The 14,868-nt window shown below is 45.8% G+C and overlaps 1 protein-coding gene across 7 annotated transcripts in view; it reads right to left on the reverse strand.

The window, feature by feature from the left end:
- LOC119174335 (cytochrome b5 reductase 4) overlaps positions 1-14,868 on the reverse strand; it is a 323,373-nt gene that overhangs the window by 243,062 nt on the left and 65,443 nt on the right. For 2 of the 7 annotated variants that reach the window (XM_075895762.1, XM_075895765.1), the window contains exon 3: positions 5,328-5,367. The exons of the other annotated variants lie outside the window; for them this stretch is intronic. The gene's annotated coding sequence lies outside the window, so the exon portion shown is untranslated. The remainder of the gene's footprint in view (positions 1-5,327; positions 5,368-14,868) is intronic. 7 annotated transcript variants of the gene reach the window in all.

The raw sequence follows: 14,868 nt of genomic DNA on the forward strand, positions 1-14,868 counted from the left end.
TGAGGCCACAACAGGTAGACAGCTCCACCATGGTGGCCTATCGCGCTGTACCACATAAGGATAACGGTGGTTAAACCAAGCCTGCCAAACTGATCACAAGCGATCGATCACTGGAGAAATTGACAAAACAACCACGCATAATGATTCGAAATAGACTGAATATTACTGATCCCTGTGCTCAGAAGTGGACGTAAAGCATCAGTACACAAACTAATACGAAAGATCCCCGCCCAAACAGATGCAAGCGACATTGGTGCAAGCTCTTTATAGCTTGTTTCCAGTGAATGGCAGTGCACGGCAAGTTGAAGACGAGCTGCGGTCCTATAAATCAAGGCATTCAAGGCAAAACACTACGTCAAGCAGCGTAAGCTGGTTCGCTGATACCTTGCCAACATGACGAGACATTTTTTATGCCGGCCCTTCAAGCAACGTGAATGGAAAACCTCCACTACGAAACGCGCGGGATTTTTCAAACAGGCACTAGCATGCGTGTGTAAGAAAAGAAAAGAAAACGATGCGCACACAAATGCGCACGCACTCACACACACCTGAACTGCTTGAAAGCTGCAAGGCAGCAAATGAGTCATTCTGAGATTACTAAATTTTCACGGGTATACCTAACCTGCTCGAATAACTTTATAATTTAGTAATTTATGAATGGATGGATAAACTTCATTCGGTCTTTTGGAAGACGCTTTAGCACGTTGCGGGCATGCACCAACGTTGAAACAGAAAGCCTAAATATTAGATTTTCGTAATGTTCAACTAAATCACTTCCGCATAAAGCGCGGAATCAAATTGAAACGCCACTAACACCTAACACACGTTTCCAATAGTTCCACATGACACAGTGATATACACAATTTAGCGCTGTCCGCCACGAGAAGTCACAACAGGAAAAAGAAGTAATATATACGATGCCTGCCCCCCCCCCCTTTTTTTTTTACGCGAGAACTTTTACTCTGGATAAAGACTAAGCGAGCAATCACGCGGAGGAGCTCACACTCTAGAGCCAATTTCACGTACCGCTGGTGTTTGTTCAAGGTGAGTGAAACAACAGTCGAGCGACCGCTCATCAGCGCTTTGGTGCGTGAAATTAGAAAGCATCGTCAGGAGGTTATTGCCAAGCTCTCGCTTAATGGTAAAACAGAGCTAGCGACAGAACTACGGTGACCAAAAAAAATTGTTGAGTTCTGGAGTTCCACAAGCCAAAACCAGCAGTATAATTAGGATGCACGGTGAAGCTACGGTGTAGTGGTAGGCTATGAATTTGAACTATGCGTGTCTTTTGGAACAAGCGCACGCGTCTAACTATACGCAGGTATCCCATTTACAGCAGAAGCGTTACAGTTTCGCCGTGCGGCGTCGATAACATATAATCATCTTGATGAACCGGCACACGCCCAATGACCGGTCTGCACTCTGAATGCAGATGGTTAACAAGCTGAAATGTGCCCACTTTCTCTGCTGTAGACTAGGAGCATGCAGCGCTTTTATTATTTTGCTCCTTTTTTTTTTGCATTTCACCCCTATCGTAATGCAGCCGCTGCTCTCCGGCTAAGCTACGCCACAGCATAACGTGCAGTGAGGTGCGAAACGCGAACGAAAAAAGAAAAAAAATAGAAATAATATAATTACGGCGGTGTTACGTCCCACTCTCACAATGCGATAGTGTAGCATGCCATCGTAGAAGGTTCCGCAACTTTCAACCGGCTCTACAGCATGCGGCTATATTGAAGCCCATCATTATCTTGCGTTTCATCTCTCCGACGCGGGCGGGATTACATACCGCGACTTTCAAGCCAGCAGTCGAGCCTCATAACCACTAAAGCACCGCAATATCAGCGGTGAAGAAGTGAAAGCACCGCAATATCAGCGGTGAAGAAGTACAAGCGCGGGTTACGGCGATCACGCGAGCAGAACCGCACCCGCCACGGTGGTCTTGTGGAAGGGGCTCGACCCAAGGTCACGGGATCAAATCACGGCCGCGACGAGCGTATTTTCGATGGAGATGAAAACGGTTGAGGTTAGTGTAGTAAGACTTAAAGGGCATGTTGAAGAACACCAGGTGGACGAAATTGCCGCAGACCTCCACTATATACGGCGTCCGTCGCAGTCATATATGGTGGCTTTTGGACGTTAAACCCCAACAACAAATTTATATTATTACTGTGAACAAGACAAGCTCGGTGGAATTCGTGGCTGGCGGTTGTCCCGTCAACGATGTCCTCTTTTTGACGACCACTCACCGATCGAGGCTCCATCGGCGACTCCTTCAACCGTCACCAACTCCTCTAATACTTTCTCAATATCTTTACACTCTCTCTTCTAATGTCTCCTCTTCCCTTCCCTTAATCATCACTGCTGAACTGCCGCACTTTGCGGCATACAGTTGCGCGGTTTAATTTTCTTTTCAATTTCTCTCATTTGAAAAGCCCCCCCCCCCCCCCCCTTTCCCGCAGTGAGCTCTCGAACGCACCTGCAGCATCGGCACCCTTGCTCACGGTCGGATGAAGACCGTGAAGACCAGCTTGCACTGTTGCATTAATGTAATTTGAACTTCTAGCGGCCGACGCAACGAAAGGTTTCAGGGCGGGAGAAAAGTCGCCGGTCCGACAAAGAGCAATCCCCGCTCGCGTAAGGCGGGCAGCGACGACCCCTGTGGACCACAGCACAAAGCAAAGCGGCGAAGCGCAGTGGACCTCAACGCACCCACGAGCACTTTTGCCACGCATCGACGGTTCCTCCGTTATAAAAAAGTGGAGCGAGAGACGGGAGAGGGCAAATCGATGGCGGCCATTAGCGGTTCCACTGTCCTGGCCGCGCGATGTCAGCCAGGATCGCACCAGCGCACGCTCTCAACGCACAGCGAGGCAACAGGTGTATATCTGAGGCGGGAATTTCGCGACACGTGGGCTTTCCCTAAAAGGGCGCTGCTAATCGGCTTAAACCGGCATTCTCGCGAAAGACCCGGCGATTGCAGCGAAAAATCTTGCAACTGTTACTCTCTTTCATTGCAATCGACACTCTCCAATCTCTAAGTCTTAAATTGTATAGTCGCTTTAGATTTTCCTTTCTTCGGGCTCACCAATTCTCGCTCTCAGATTGACAGCTACACTTATTTACATCGTGGTCCGGCTATGTATAGCCAGAGTTTAAAAATATAACGACGCACTATACGACGGATGCGACATAATTTAACTTGCCAACTATTGCTGCACTGAGTAAGTCGTACTATTTTTGTGTTCTGCTGTTCCGCGTAATTGCTTCCTTGGGCAAAATATCAACGAACTTATAAAGCGCGCCCGTTCCCCTGCTCCCGGAAGCAGAAGAGGATGAACATGAAGAAGACGTAGGTAGCGCGAGCAAAGCTCGTGACGATGTTCATCTGTGTTTCCGAAAGGGAAACCACGGCGAGCATAAGCAGTTCCACCGTTATTGACGGCAACTTCACACTACGCAAGCCTAGGGCGACGTTGATTGTTTCTCTGTATTTTCTTTTTCTTCTTCCCGTTTCTCTGTATTTCCTTTTTCTTCTTCCTTCCACCTTGAATTATCACCATTTATAGCTACTCAGTCTTTCCATCGCTTCATCTGTCTTTCTGCTTCTTTCTCTGTCTTTGTTTCTCTATACACGTTTTTCTTTCTCTTTTTGTCTTGCTCTTTGTTGTTCTTTCTCTATTTTATGTTTATGCCTATTTGTTGCTCTTTCGATGTACCTATCTGTCTTCTTATCTCGCTATGTCTCTATTCGGTATGAATCTCCATTTCTCCGTTCTTCCTTGCTATCGCTTTCTCTTCTCTCTCTCTCTCTCTCTCTCTCTCTCTCTCTCTCTCTCTCTCTCTCTCTCTCTCTCTCTCTCTCTCTCTCTCTCTCTCTCTCTTTCACGTGTTTGCTATGATCTCCTTCCCCTAGCGTAGCTTTCGTTACTCTATCGCACCCGCTGTACACTGTAGCGGCGCTTACCCAATTCCTGTGGGTGAGCCCCACCAGAGGAATTTCGCAACGACGGTGCGTAAGTTACCAATAGCTCAAAACAGATTCGTTGTTAAAACACTTTAAGCACTCTTACGACTGTAAACTTGCTTGCCAGGAAATTCCCTTCGCAAAATTAGCACTGGGTAGAAGGGTCTCACTCTGTCGACCTCGTTAAGTCAAAGCAGGCCTCGTTAAGTCACAGCGCACTTCGCAGGTGCGCTGACGGAGGCCTGCTTTGCAACCAAATGACGTCACGGTGCCCGCACCGTGGAACATAGCGCTACAAGGTCAGCAGTTTAAATTGCCGGTGCACTTCATCTGTGACCAGCACACTGCATCGCCGGCTTTGCTTATTCCGTCATAGTTTTTTTAGGTTTTTACTAAATTCCAGGGAGCGCTAGCGGAATAACTTATCCCATTACTTTAGCGATATAACCCGATGCGGCAGAAACCACGTACGCGCCGAGCGAATCACAAGATCACTTAAGTTAATCTACACAGTTTCGCTAATGAACACCTTCGTTTTCAACCTAGTTTCTCGGTGCTGCTACTGCGAAGCACAAGTCGCTTCGTACTCGAAGTTTCCAATTTTTTCGCCAAAGCATCAAGTATGTAATGAGAGAGAGAGAGAGGCATAAGAGATGCAAACATCTCTTATGTCTCTATCTCTCTTTCTCATTTAGACATTACTTCGTATAATTGAATGCAGAGGTTTACAGTTGAGGAGATAGAAGCGATTATTCAATTCTCCTTTTTTCACCCCCCTCTCTCTCTCTCTCTAAATTGACACATTTAATGCACTCGCTCGTTTCAAGACTACTAACGCGGCAGCTACACACCGTGTTACACGCGGCCACTATAGGCGACGTTGGGCTGCACGGAGCCTCCTATTGAAGAAGATGTAGAGAGCGATGAAAAGGAAAATTATAGGTGTAACATTCATCAACAAGGAAAAAAAAGCAGAGGGATCAGGGAATAAACGGGTGTTAAGGTTAATTCAACCTAAATCAAAAAGAAGAAACGTGAACGGAAAAGGCACGCTGCGCGTAGGCAGCATAACCACTGGTCATTAACAGTAACAGGCTGCATTCCAAGAGAAGGCAAACGCGCGATGGCGAGACAGAAAGTGCGGCGGCGGCGGTGGTGGAGATGATGATGATGATGATGATGGTGATGATGATGATGACTGACATTAGCTCCTGCTTACACATCGCGTACCGGCACCGTAATTATGAAGCAGCAGAGATCCATGCTTCTGCGGCCAGTTCTATTTATTTGGTTTGCTATTAAACTATGCGTAAATATGAAAATTGGAAAACAAAAAAAGTCAAGCTTCACTCACGAGTACCTGAGTATACGCAGGCGGGAAACCAGATCCCTGCACCTACCTGTGAAAGAGAAAGTAACACAGTAAGCGATCCTGCCAACAAACATACAGCAAACGAGACACCGCAAGTGGTGCGGGCCCGGTTGGGCGTCGCTTTAATTAAGAGAAATGAACAGGGCAGTGCAAGTATCGCAATGCAGCGACACCTTCGGACTAACCGAAGGCTCAGTCTTTCATAGTTTCCGCACCGTGTTGATTGCGAGCACATAGCGGCATATTCGCGCCTGAAATGACAATGCCGGACAGCGTTGACAACGACTGCGACTGATATGGCAACTTCCATTGCTTCGGAAGTCTTGCTTCAACGGAGGCTAAATTTGGTACCTTCTGCCCATGTAATCTCTCTTTTCGGCTTTTGCGATTCCACGAAGTTTCTAGATGCTGCTGCGGTACGCCACTTTCAGGCAATAAATATGAGGCACACATAATAATAATAATAATAATAATAATAATAATAATAATAATAATAATAATAATAATAATAATAATAATAATAATAATGTTCATCGGGTTTTCAGGTTTTACGATAAAATCTGATTGTGACGCACGCCTTCGCAGAGGACTCCAAAAATTTCGACCATCTGCGGTTCTCTACCATGCACCCCCTACAACAATACACCGGGGCCTTTACTGATGTGCTCCACGTGTAACGGATTCGGCACTAAGTAATGTCGTACTAGCACGCAACGTTTATCAACATAGCTGTCTGCCTGAAAACTAACTTCGCCTGTCAGCCCCGCCGCGGTGGTCTAGTGGCTAAGGTACTCGGCTGCTGACCCGCAGGGCGCGGGTTCAAATCCCGGCTGCGGCGGCTGCATTTCCGATGGAGGCGGAAATGTTGTAGGCCCATGTGCTCAGATTTGGGTGCACGTCAAAGAACCCCAGGTGGTCTAAATTTCCGGAGCCCTCCACTACGGCGTCTCTCATAATCATATAGTGGTTTTGGGACGTTAAACCCCACATATCAATCAATTAACTTCGCCCGTCAGAGTTGCAAATTATCTATACTTCAGTGGGCCGATTGGCAATTTAGGGTCCTACGAACAAAACCACAAATGAGGCCATGCAAGGAAATGTGTGCTTGGCGTCCTTTGAAAACGCAGCTGCGCGTGAAAAAAATCATGTTGGAAAAAAGGCTTACGAGCACGGATGAAAAAAAAATCATGCCTTGTAAGAGCGCACATATACCCTTATCCAAAAAGCGTTGAAATTGAGCAGATGACTGAGTTTCGTATCAAAAAAGTTTGCAAACAAGTATATGATAAGAAAAAGTGTGTTGTCAGAAATATATGTTGTCAGAAGGAAAATTATCATGACGGTACTTTGCCATTTGACATATGAAATAGCTGCTTCAGTACAACATCATAACGGAGCAATGTCTAGACATGTGCATGGTGCAAGGAAAGACTGAAAACGCACGATATGGTCATAGAACACTTGAATAATTAGCCGAAAATACTCCTAGAAGGTAAGCATCTTTCCAGGTCACTGAGTTTCATGTTTCATGGAGGGATCAGCTAGTCAGCGGTGGATATAAGTAAGAGGCGTTTTAAAACGCCACAAGTGGAATAGCTTTGGAGAACCATAGTGACTATATGCACAGATATTAGCAAACCACAAAAATTGAGTCTCCTGTCTAGAACAGAATTAGCGAATAAAAAGATGGTGTGCCGAAGTATAACAGCAGAAACACTATAGTATATGCGGAGACAGAGGACAAACTCCGTGCATGGATTCGAAAAGTTATGACAGAAGTGTAAATACTTCCTGACTTATCCTCGTACATGCTCTTAGCTTGTGACTGGCGAAACACACGAGCAAACGCGGCGAAAAGCCATGAGTGTCAGCGAGCTATATAACATCATAAGCATGTTCCGTTCTTGTATGCTCTACGATTTAACGCTCCTTTTATAGCGCTGACACTGTGTGATGCTTTTTTGGCCACTTCTGGTCCGATTCTCATCAACCGGAAGTTGAGCTTTTTGACTGTATTCGAAAATCCAGAAACTCACACACATGAGAGGTAATAGATCAGGCTAGTATTTGTATTGGATACGTATGGCAAGGGAGCGTCGAGAAAGTGGAAACAAAAAGGGCCGAAGCGAAGACGTAGAACCAGAAAACTTCCGGTTGACTACCCTACACTGAGTGATTGAGGAAAAAGAACAGAAAAATAAGTTTACCGAATGTCAGGGTCACTTTACAGTCCGCATAGAAATGAACTGAATACTTCATTAAAATAACAGGAGGTTTTTTTAGGGAGCATCGATGTGCGCCCCTTCAGAGGCGCAGAGGCACGCACAAGAAGGCTCCCTAGGATATCTATTATCATTGGGCCACCTAGGAGAGCAGACCTCAACCACGCGCCCCTTTCTGAGAGGCCTCTGCGACCCGTGAGCTCTGCATCGCCTGCGCGATTGTTTCTATCGCGGAGGTCAGACAGAAGGAAGCTGTAAGTTGTGAAGATATCATTGACGTTTATGAGTGCACTGATGGTACGGATTTCGTCGACCAAAAGTTGACGCCAAAGTCTACCGAAGTTAACGAAGAAAGGACAGACCGGGAGAGAAAGCAAATGCAGGAATATTAACCAGTCGGCTCTACCCTTACACTGAGGAAAAGGAATGTGGGAGTTTGAAAGACGGAGAAAGAGGGTGAGAAGATCGCGCACTCACAAAGTCACACACCTCGCAGTCATTAAAACCCTCACAGTCAAAAGTCACCGGTGAAAATCTGACGACTACAATAAAGCGAGCACTGCCTTCGGCGCTTTTACCCGCGACAACCTTTTAGGACAACCGACATTCCAAAGTGAGCAAGAGCGAGATAGAGCTAGAACGACTACGAGTGATTTTCTCAACGCATTGCAACAAACACTTCAACAAACGCCACGAGCTAGCACCATGAAAGACAGGTCAATGTGACATTAAGACGGCTTGTTTTTTTCTTTTACAGTAAAAATGGCCGTTTCGATAGCATAAAAGCGCTGGAGTAGTACGCCTCAAGCCTCAACTATGGTTTTGTTCAATGTCGACGAACGCACGAAAGAGTAACGCCCTTCAAGGGCCATATCTCAACCACGTGTGTTCGACGGAGCAGCTCTAAGGACTCAACCTGATGAACAAGAAATGAAAAAAAAAGCCGTTCGAAACGCCTAACCTGACGTTCTGTGTCTTCCATGTTGCTAGGTTGTCTTTTACTCGACGTTAACCCAACTTTTTTTCTTTCTGTTCCGCAGCCTCACCTCATGATCCACTTTTCATGTGGCAGACGTCGGGAGGACATGTTGATCGATGACTACCGGCAGCGCGTTTTCTGTGCTAGCCGCCCAGAGCCATATCCACGAAGAAGGAGGCATTAACAGGAAATAAGAAGAAAATAGGTTAGTGAAAAACGGGCAGTAAGTGACCGATGAGCACCATCGAGAGGGAAATAAAATAGCGTAGGCGCCAGAGAGAGGTAACATGAAACTTCTCCTTCGTGTAGCGACCTTCCCGAATCCTCCCACGGATACTCGCACTTGCCCTTCCCACTTCGCCCCCTTCTCCTCTATCCCCATGGACACAAGCTACCGCCCTAAATGCACGTACGCCACTACGCTAGGCTAAAATATAGATGGATTAGACACTCAACCACTCTCAGTCTTTCTAGAGAACAAATTTTAAGAAAGAAAAGACAACCACACACAAAAAAGCAAAACCCCGCGTTGTAAAGCCTGAAAAGTGAAAAACAGGATCAGAGAATTTCGGAAAGAGACAGAGATTTCTACTCTCAAGACTATATCTTGCGAAATCACGACACCAGGGAGCAAGAAGGGAATCAATGTTAACAGTAAGAAGAGAGTGAAAAGAGGCTATGTTAGTTAGACAAAACAGCAGCGGCAACATATGAGACGTTTCTCTCTCACACACACACACACACACACACTTATCCTACCAGAACCCCTATATATATATATATATATATATATATATATATATATATATATATATATATATATATATATATATATATATATATATATATATATATATGTGTGTGTGTGTGTGTGTGTGTGTGTGTGTGTGTGTGTGTGTGTGTGTGTGTGTGCGTGTGTGCGTGTGCGTGTGCGTGTGCGTGTGTGTATTGGACGGGGGGTGCATGCCTATGTAGGTACACGTTGCGGAAACCAATTGCTTACTTGGAAGTGCAATGTTTAGTGACCCAAAATGTTGTGGCCAAAGCTCCTAACCGGCGATAGTGTAGACAAACCACTCAACTTGATCAACAAGGTACGCCACGCGACAAATGCCCGTGGCGCCTTGGAGTGAACGCAGCCAGTACTTTTGGATGAGACTTGCGGAACAAGCTCGCCTTACACCAAGGACACCTTCTTTTCTAGAAATAAATGCTTTTCCTGCTCGTTTTTTTTATTTTTTGCGGTTCAAAAACACAGGTCCTGGACGGCTTCGGTATTGCTCGTCAACATACCATACGAGCTCGTTCGTTTGGAACACTCATTTTTTCGGTGTTCAGTCACAGGTTTCAAATACTCTCTTAAAGTATATCGGGAATTTTAATTGGTACCCACGAATCCAATGCGAATCTCTCTTAGTGGAAGACGTAAAAGGGGGGGAGGGGCGGGGTCTTTACTCTGAGACAACTTTAAGACCCCCTTTCCACTTCGGTCTTATGAGCAGATAAATCAAGTGACTGGACTTTTCATGTCGCACAATGCCTCCTGCTACTATCGCAATCTTGAAACCGTCTGAAAACCAGAAGCTCCACCCTTCAAATCAAACAGCGACTACCTCAACAACCAACCATGTCGACAGCGATAGAGCGAAGAAATCACGTCGTCATCTAAAGGCTGCGAAATAGAGGAAAAAGAAGACGGACGCTGTCAAGGCACGACGATCGGATAAAGAAACCCGCCTCCACCGCCTGAAAGGTCACCGCGAGCCCCCGGCACCTCGCGACGTCGGCGCATTCATCACCTTCTCGTCTTCTCTGAGGAGCACCACCGAGCGCCATTAGCATAGCGCTCCCGTTAGCTTCCCCACCAGGTGTCGACGAGCAAGGAATAAAAATGAGAACAAAAGAAAGACCGTAGAGGTTTAGAAATACGCAAAGGAAAGCTCTGCCTGCAGAATGAAGACAGAGACATGCCGGTGCGAAGAGTCGCAACGGAATGTGACGTGTGTCTGCTGCCATACAAGAAACTACTCAGGCCGATTGGGATGGAATGCGGGGATGTTCGTCCGCAGCAAGACCCAGCAGATGGCGTACATCTTACGAATGCGATGGAATTCCAAATAAATGGAGGTATCAAACGCACAGCAGTCGCGTTAGGCAGAGTGCGCTGAGAGTATTACCTAGAAAAAGATTGAAACATATAGGTAGATATCGCAGAAAACGTCATTAGTAACAACCGAAGACAGTATAGCTCCTGATAAAAATATAGGCGTAGAGAACCATCATGCAAGTATAAAATCGAAAAGGCAGCAGTCCTAAAAGGTCCTAATTATAACAAAGAGGCTCGGTGAGGCCTATCTGGGCGTCAACATGCGCGGTGGGGGCGCGGATTCTGAAAAGTACGAAGCCCGCACATTGCCGTCATAGTTTTGCATGGCACCGTTTGCGTAATAGAAGCAAGCTTCAGCTCCAGAGCAGTTCAAACATTACCTATGGCACACGTCGCATTCGTTGCTAAAGGTGGTCCATTCTCGTATGCTCCTTTAAGATCCACATGCACCTTGTATTCTAACAATCGCATTCCTCCTAAGCAAAAAATGAAATGGAAGACAGCCATCACCTGTGATTCCGACCTTAATTTCAGCGAAAACGACACCAAAGATCACGCAACTTCTCAAACAGATGAGTCTCAATTACCGTGGGTGCTTTAGAGGTCCGCGTTGGCCGTTCCCTTATTAATTGCCTAGTCAAGGCTTCGAAAAACTTCGGCTGTCCCTCGGTTTTGCGCCCGACGGTAATACATTAGCGATTCACTCTGAGGATACATCAAAGCGAATCGCTCTCAGGAGACTTTGAGCGCAGACGGGGTGAACTTAGAAACGACACGAGACGCACCAGCACTGACTTTCAACATTCCCTGTATGTTACAGAACGCTTCATCTAAAAGATTTGTTGCTGCGTCAGTTGGAGAAAACTTCACATCTACACTTCAGCACCAAAGACCGACCGACGCATGAGAGATTAAGAGCTGATTGCGTTAGCGACGCGTTGCTTTATAAAAGCGACATAGGGCCTTTGGATGTGACAGCTATAGCCTATTAAGTGGCCTTGTCGAGATGCGCCCTCGTTTCGTCTCCGCTATACTATGCTAGATATCACATTGCATTCCATTCCAATAAAACAGTTATTCGTAGAGCTTGTTGAGTTACCTCTCGTCTGTTTGTCTTTTCAGCGCTAAATTCATATATGTCGAATATATCGCCTATATGCATTATCCCCTCCTTGAACTCTACAAACCCCATTCACAAAGACGAATTTCCAGTCGGTCGACGAGGATGTACAGTGCACCTTCCACAAACACTGTCTGAATGCCTGAGCCACCTAACACTGGAATGCGTACAGGTAGCAGCGAGCCCGTGGTTGTGGGGGTGGGGGGCTAGAGATTTTTTCTCCCGTGAATTTATCCTGATGCAGAGGTACCTTTTACCGAAAGTAAATAACAAAATAAGTGTTTTTAAACGAGTGAAGGTCTTCAACCGTCCTCCTTTCCTTCCCCTCCCCCCGTCCAAATAAATTCCTGTATACGAGTCAGGGTGGCATACATAATTCATACGGGGTGTTAAATAAATAAACAAAACAAGAAATGCGGCAAAATTCTTTTGGTATACTGGAAAGGCTCAAAAAGCATGAGCAAACAGAACCACGACAATGTTGAACAAACTTTTAGATAAATTTACCACACAAACGCGACAGTTTTCGGCACTGCAATGTCAACAACAACGTCAAAAAAAAAAAGGACGTGTCGATCGATCGCCGAAGCGAAATAGAAAACGGTGTGAAGTCTGAAACCACGATGCGTTATCGAAATAAAAACAAATGAAAGGTCGACAGGGACGCGAAAAAGATGAAGAGGCGACTGTGAAAACAAGGCGACAAAAGCCGTTCTGCAATGGTTAAACTTTAAAGGAGAGATTTCCCGATGGTTCAGAATCTGAAACCGAAGCTCGGAAAATAATTTCCCCGAACTGGGAGCATCCCACGCAAAAAGAAGAACAATGGAAAACATGCAATAACTGCAAATTTCGGTCTCTCGCTTCGTGCTGTAAATCTCCACAATCCAAGCGTAGTTTAAAGCGGCGATTTTGTTGCGACAGCGTGAACTAGAGGCGGAGTAAACTTCAGAAAGCCCGCACAAATAGAAATAGAGAACGGTGCTCTTTTCGTGAGCTCTTCTTTCATATGAGATTAACGAAAAAGATGACATCTCGAACAAAGTTGGCGCTCTTTTTTATCCTTATGTTTCTTTGTGGAGCATTCAGATGAAAATGGGCGCAGCTGGTTGTGAATTCAGATTGTATTCACATCATGTACACTTAAAGAGGTTCTGCCATGAAATTTTCAGTAGACGATTTCTTTTTTTTTTTTAGTCAAATGAAAGACCAAGTGCTAGAAAGCATAAAAAGTGGCTTTCAAAAGTGACAGTAGGCACTGAAAAATTGTTCATTTTTAAAATGTTGCTTCGTTCCCTACGGTACCCTGACGTCAGGACACTGTATAAGCTTTTCATTGAGTGCGAGCGTGAGGCATGGTGACGTTTCCATGGCCGCTCCACTCCGTGGCTTCCTTAGCGACGCACAAGCCGCCATTTTATATATGTTTTTGGACCTGACGTCATCACTGTCTGAAACCACCAGAACTGATACTGCAGCCTGACGTCACGGTAGTGTCGATGCCAGTTGTTGCACCGTGCGAATATCGGCGTTTATAGATAAAACATGCAAGCATTTCCGTAGCTTCTCACTTAACAGCCGTCGCCGCTGTATGGCGGACTAAAATAAACTTCAAAAACTGGCGCTAGTACCATTTGACCAATTAGAATGCGAGTTCTCATAGCATTTCGTCACCCCGGCGTTTCAAGCTTCAAGCTTGAACGGCATCCCTTTAACTTATTGGAAAACCACAGATCATGTTGACACGTTATTAAGAGTATAGCGCGGAACCTCTGTATAGAGGAACACTGTTTAGAACGTCGAACAGAACCAATCACGGAAAACGCGACTTCTTGTCCCCTGCGTTGTTTCACAGTGGCACATACGCGAAGCGGTATACAACGTAATATGCATGTTCGTGGCACTATCATAACCAGCAGCGTCCGCGACACTAACCACTTGTCATCATAAACAGTTGTCATTCAAGCGCACCGAAGACTTTGCTAACGTTCACATCCAATCGTTACTTGACACGGTGGTCTAGTGAATATGATGCTCGACTGCTGAACCGAAGGTGACGGGATAGAATCCCGGCCATGGCATTTTCGATGAAGCGCATAAACCTGAAGCCCACGTGCTTAGAGTTAGCCGCACTTGAAGGAACCCCAGGTGGTGAAAATTTCTGGAGCAATACTACGAGTGACAGTGCATACTGCGTCTTTCGTAATCATATCATGAATTATGGACGTTAAACCCAACTTAAAGGAACATTCAATCACTAGAATCGTAAAGGAATGTATTGTTTCATCATGCATGCATTCACCACTGCAAAAGTCACGGGAGGATGTCTTTTAATGTAGTTTAAATGAACTTGTGCGAGTCTAACGCAGGCAGGGTTTCCAGAGCACACTATTTTCCAACTTCTGAAAAGGCACAGAACCCTTTGAAGTCACACGAAAACCAATCTTTAGATGACGAAAGGATAACCAGAACAATATATATATATTGCCACCAGCACGTAGTGGGTCGACAGCAAGAGCGGCTCTCAATCTGGAGGAAAAAGAAAATCGCGTGCTTCTCTGCTCGAGAGCCAGCCACGACTGACGCATCGTCCTAGAGATTGCTACCCGATGGTTTAATAAATCCCCCAGTACTTGTGACTCATCGTGACATTATATATATATATATATATATATATATATATATATATATATATATATATATATATATATATATATATATATATATATATATATATATATATATGCGCTGGCTGGAACGCAGGCTGTCGAGCCGGCGTTCCAGCCAGCGCCTATGTATTCGTCGCCGCCGACCTATTCACCGCCGCCTATGCCGATACCACCTCGGCCGCAGTTTTCTGCCCCCCAGCCGCAAGTTGGAGTCTACTCCGACCAATGGCGGAGCCACGACAACCGTCCGATATGTTTTGCTTGTGGCGGTGTTGGCCACGTGGCACGTTATTGTCGTCGTCGCCAGGCTGCTCAGAACATTCGACGAATGCCCTCTTTCGACCCTCAGTTTTCTTCTACGCCTTCAAGCCCTCCGTCCTCTTCCTTTCCTTCTGATCGTCCACACGGTCCCACCCGCCGCTCCCAATC

This window comes from Rhipicephalus microplus, chromosome 5 (assembly GCF_043290135.1).
Source record: "Rhipicephalus microplus isolate Deutch F79 chromosome 5, USDA_Rmic, whole genome shotgun sequence".
Classification (NCBI taxonomy): domain Eukaryota; kingdom Metazoa; phylum Arthropoda; class Arachnida; order Ixodida; family Ixodidae; genus Rhipicephalus; species Rhipicephalus microplus.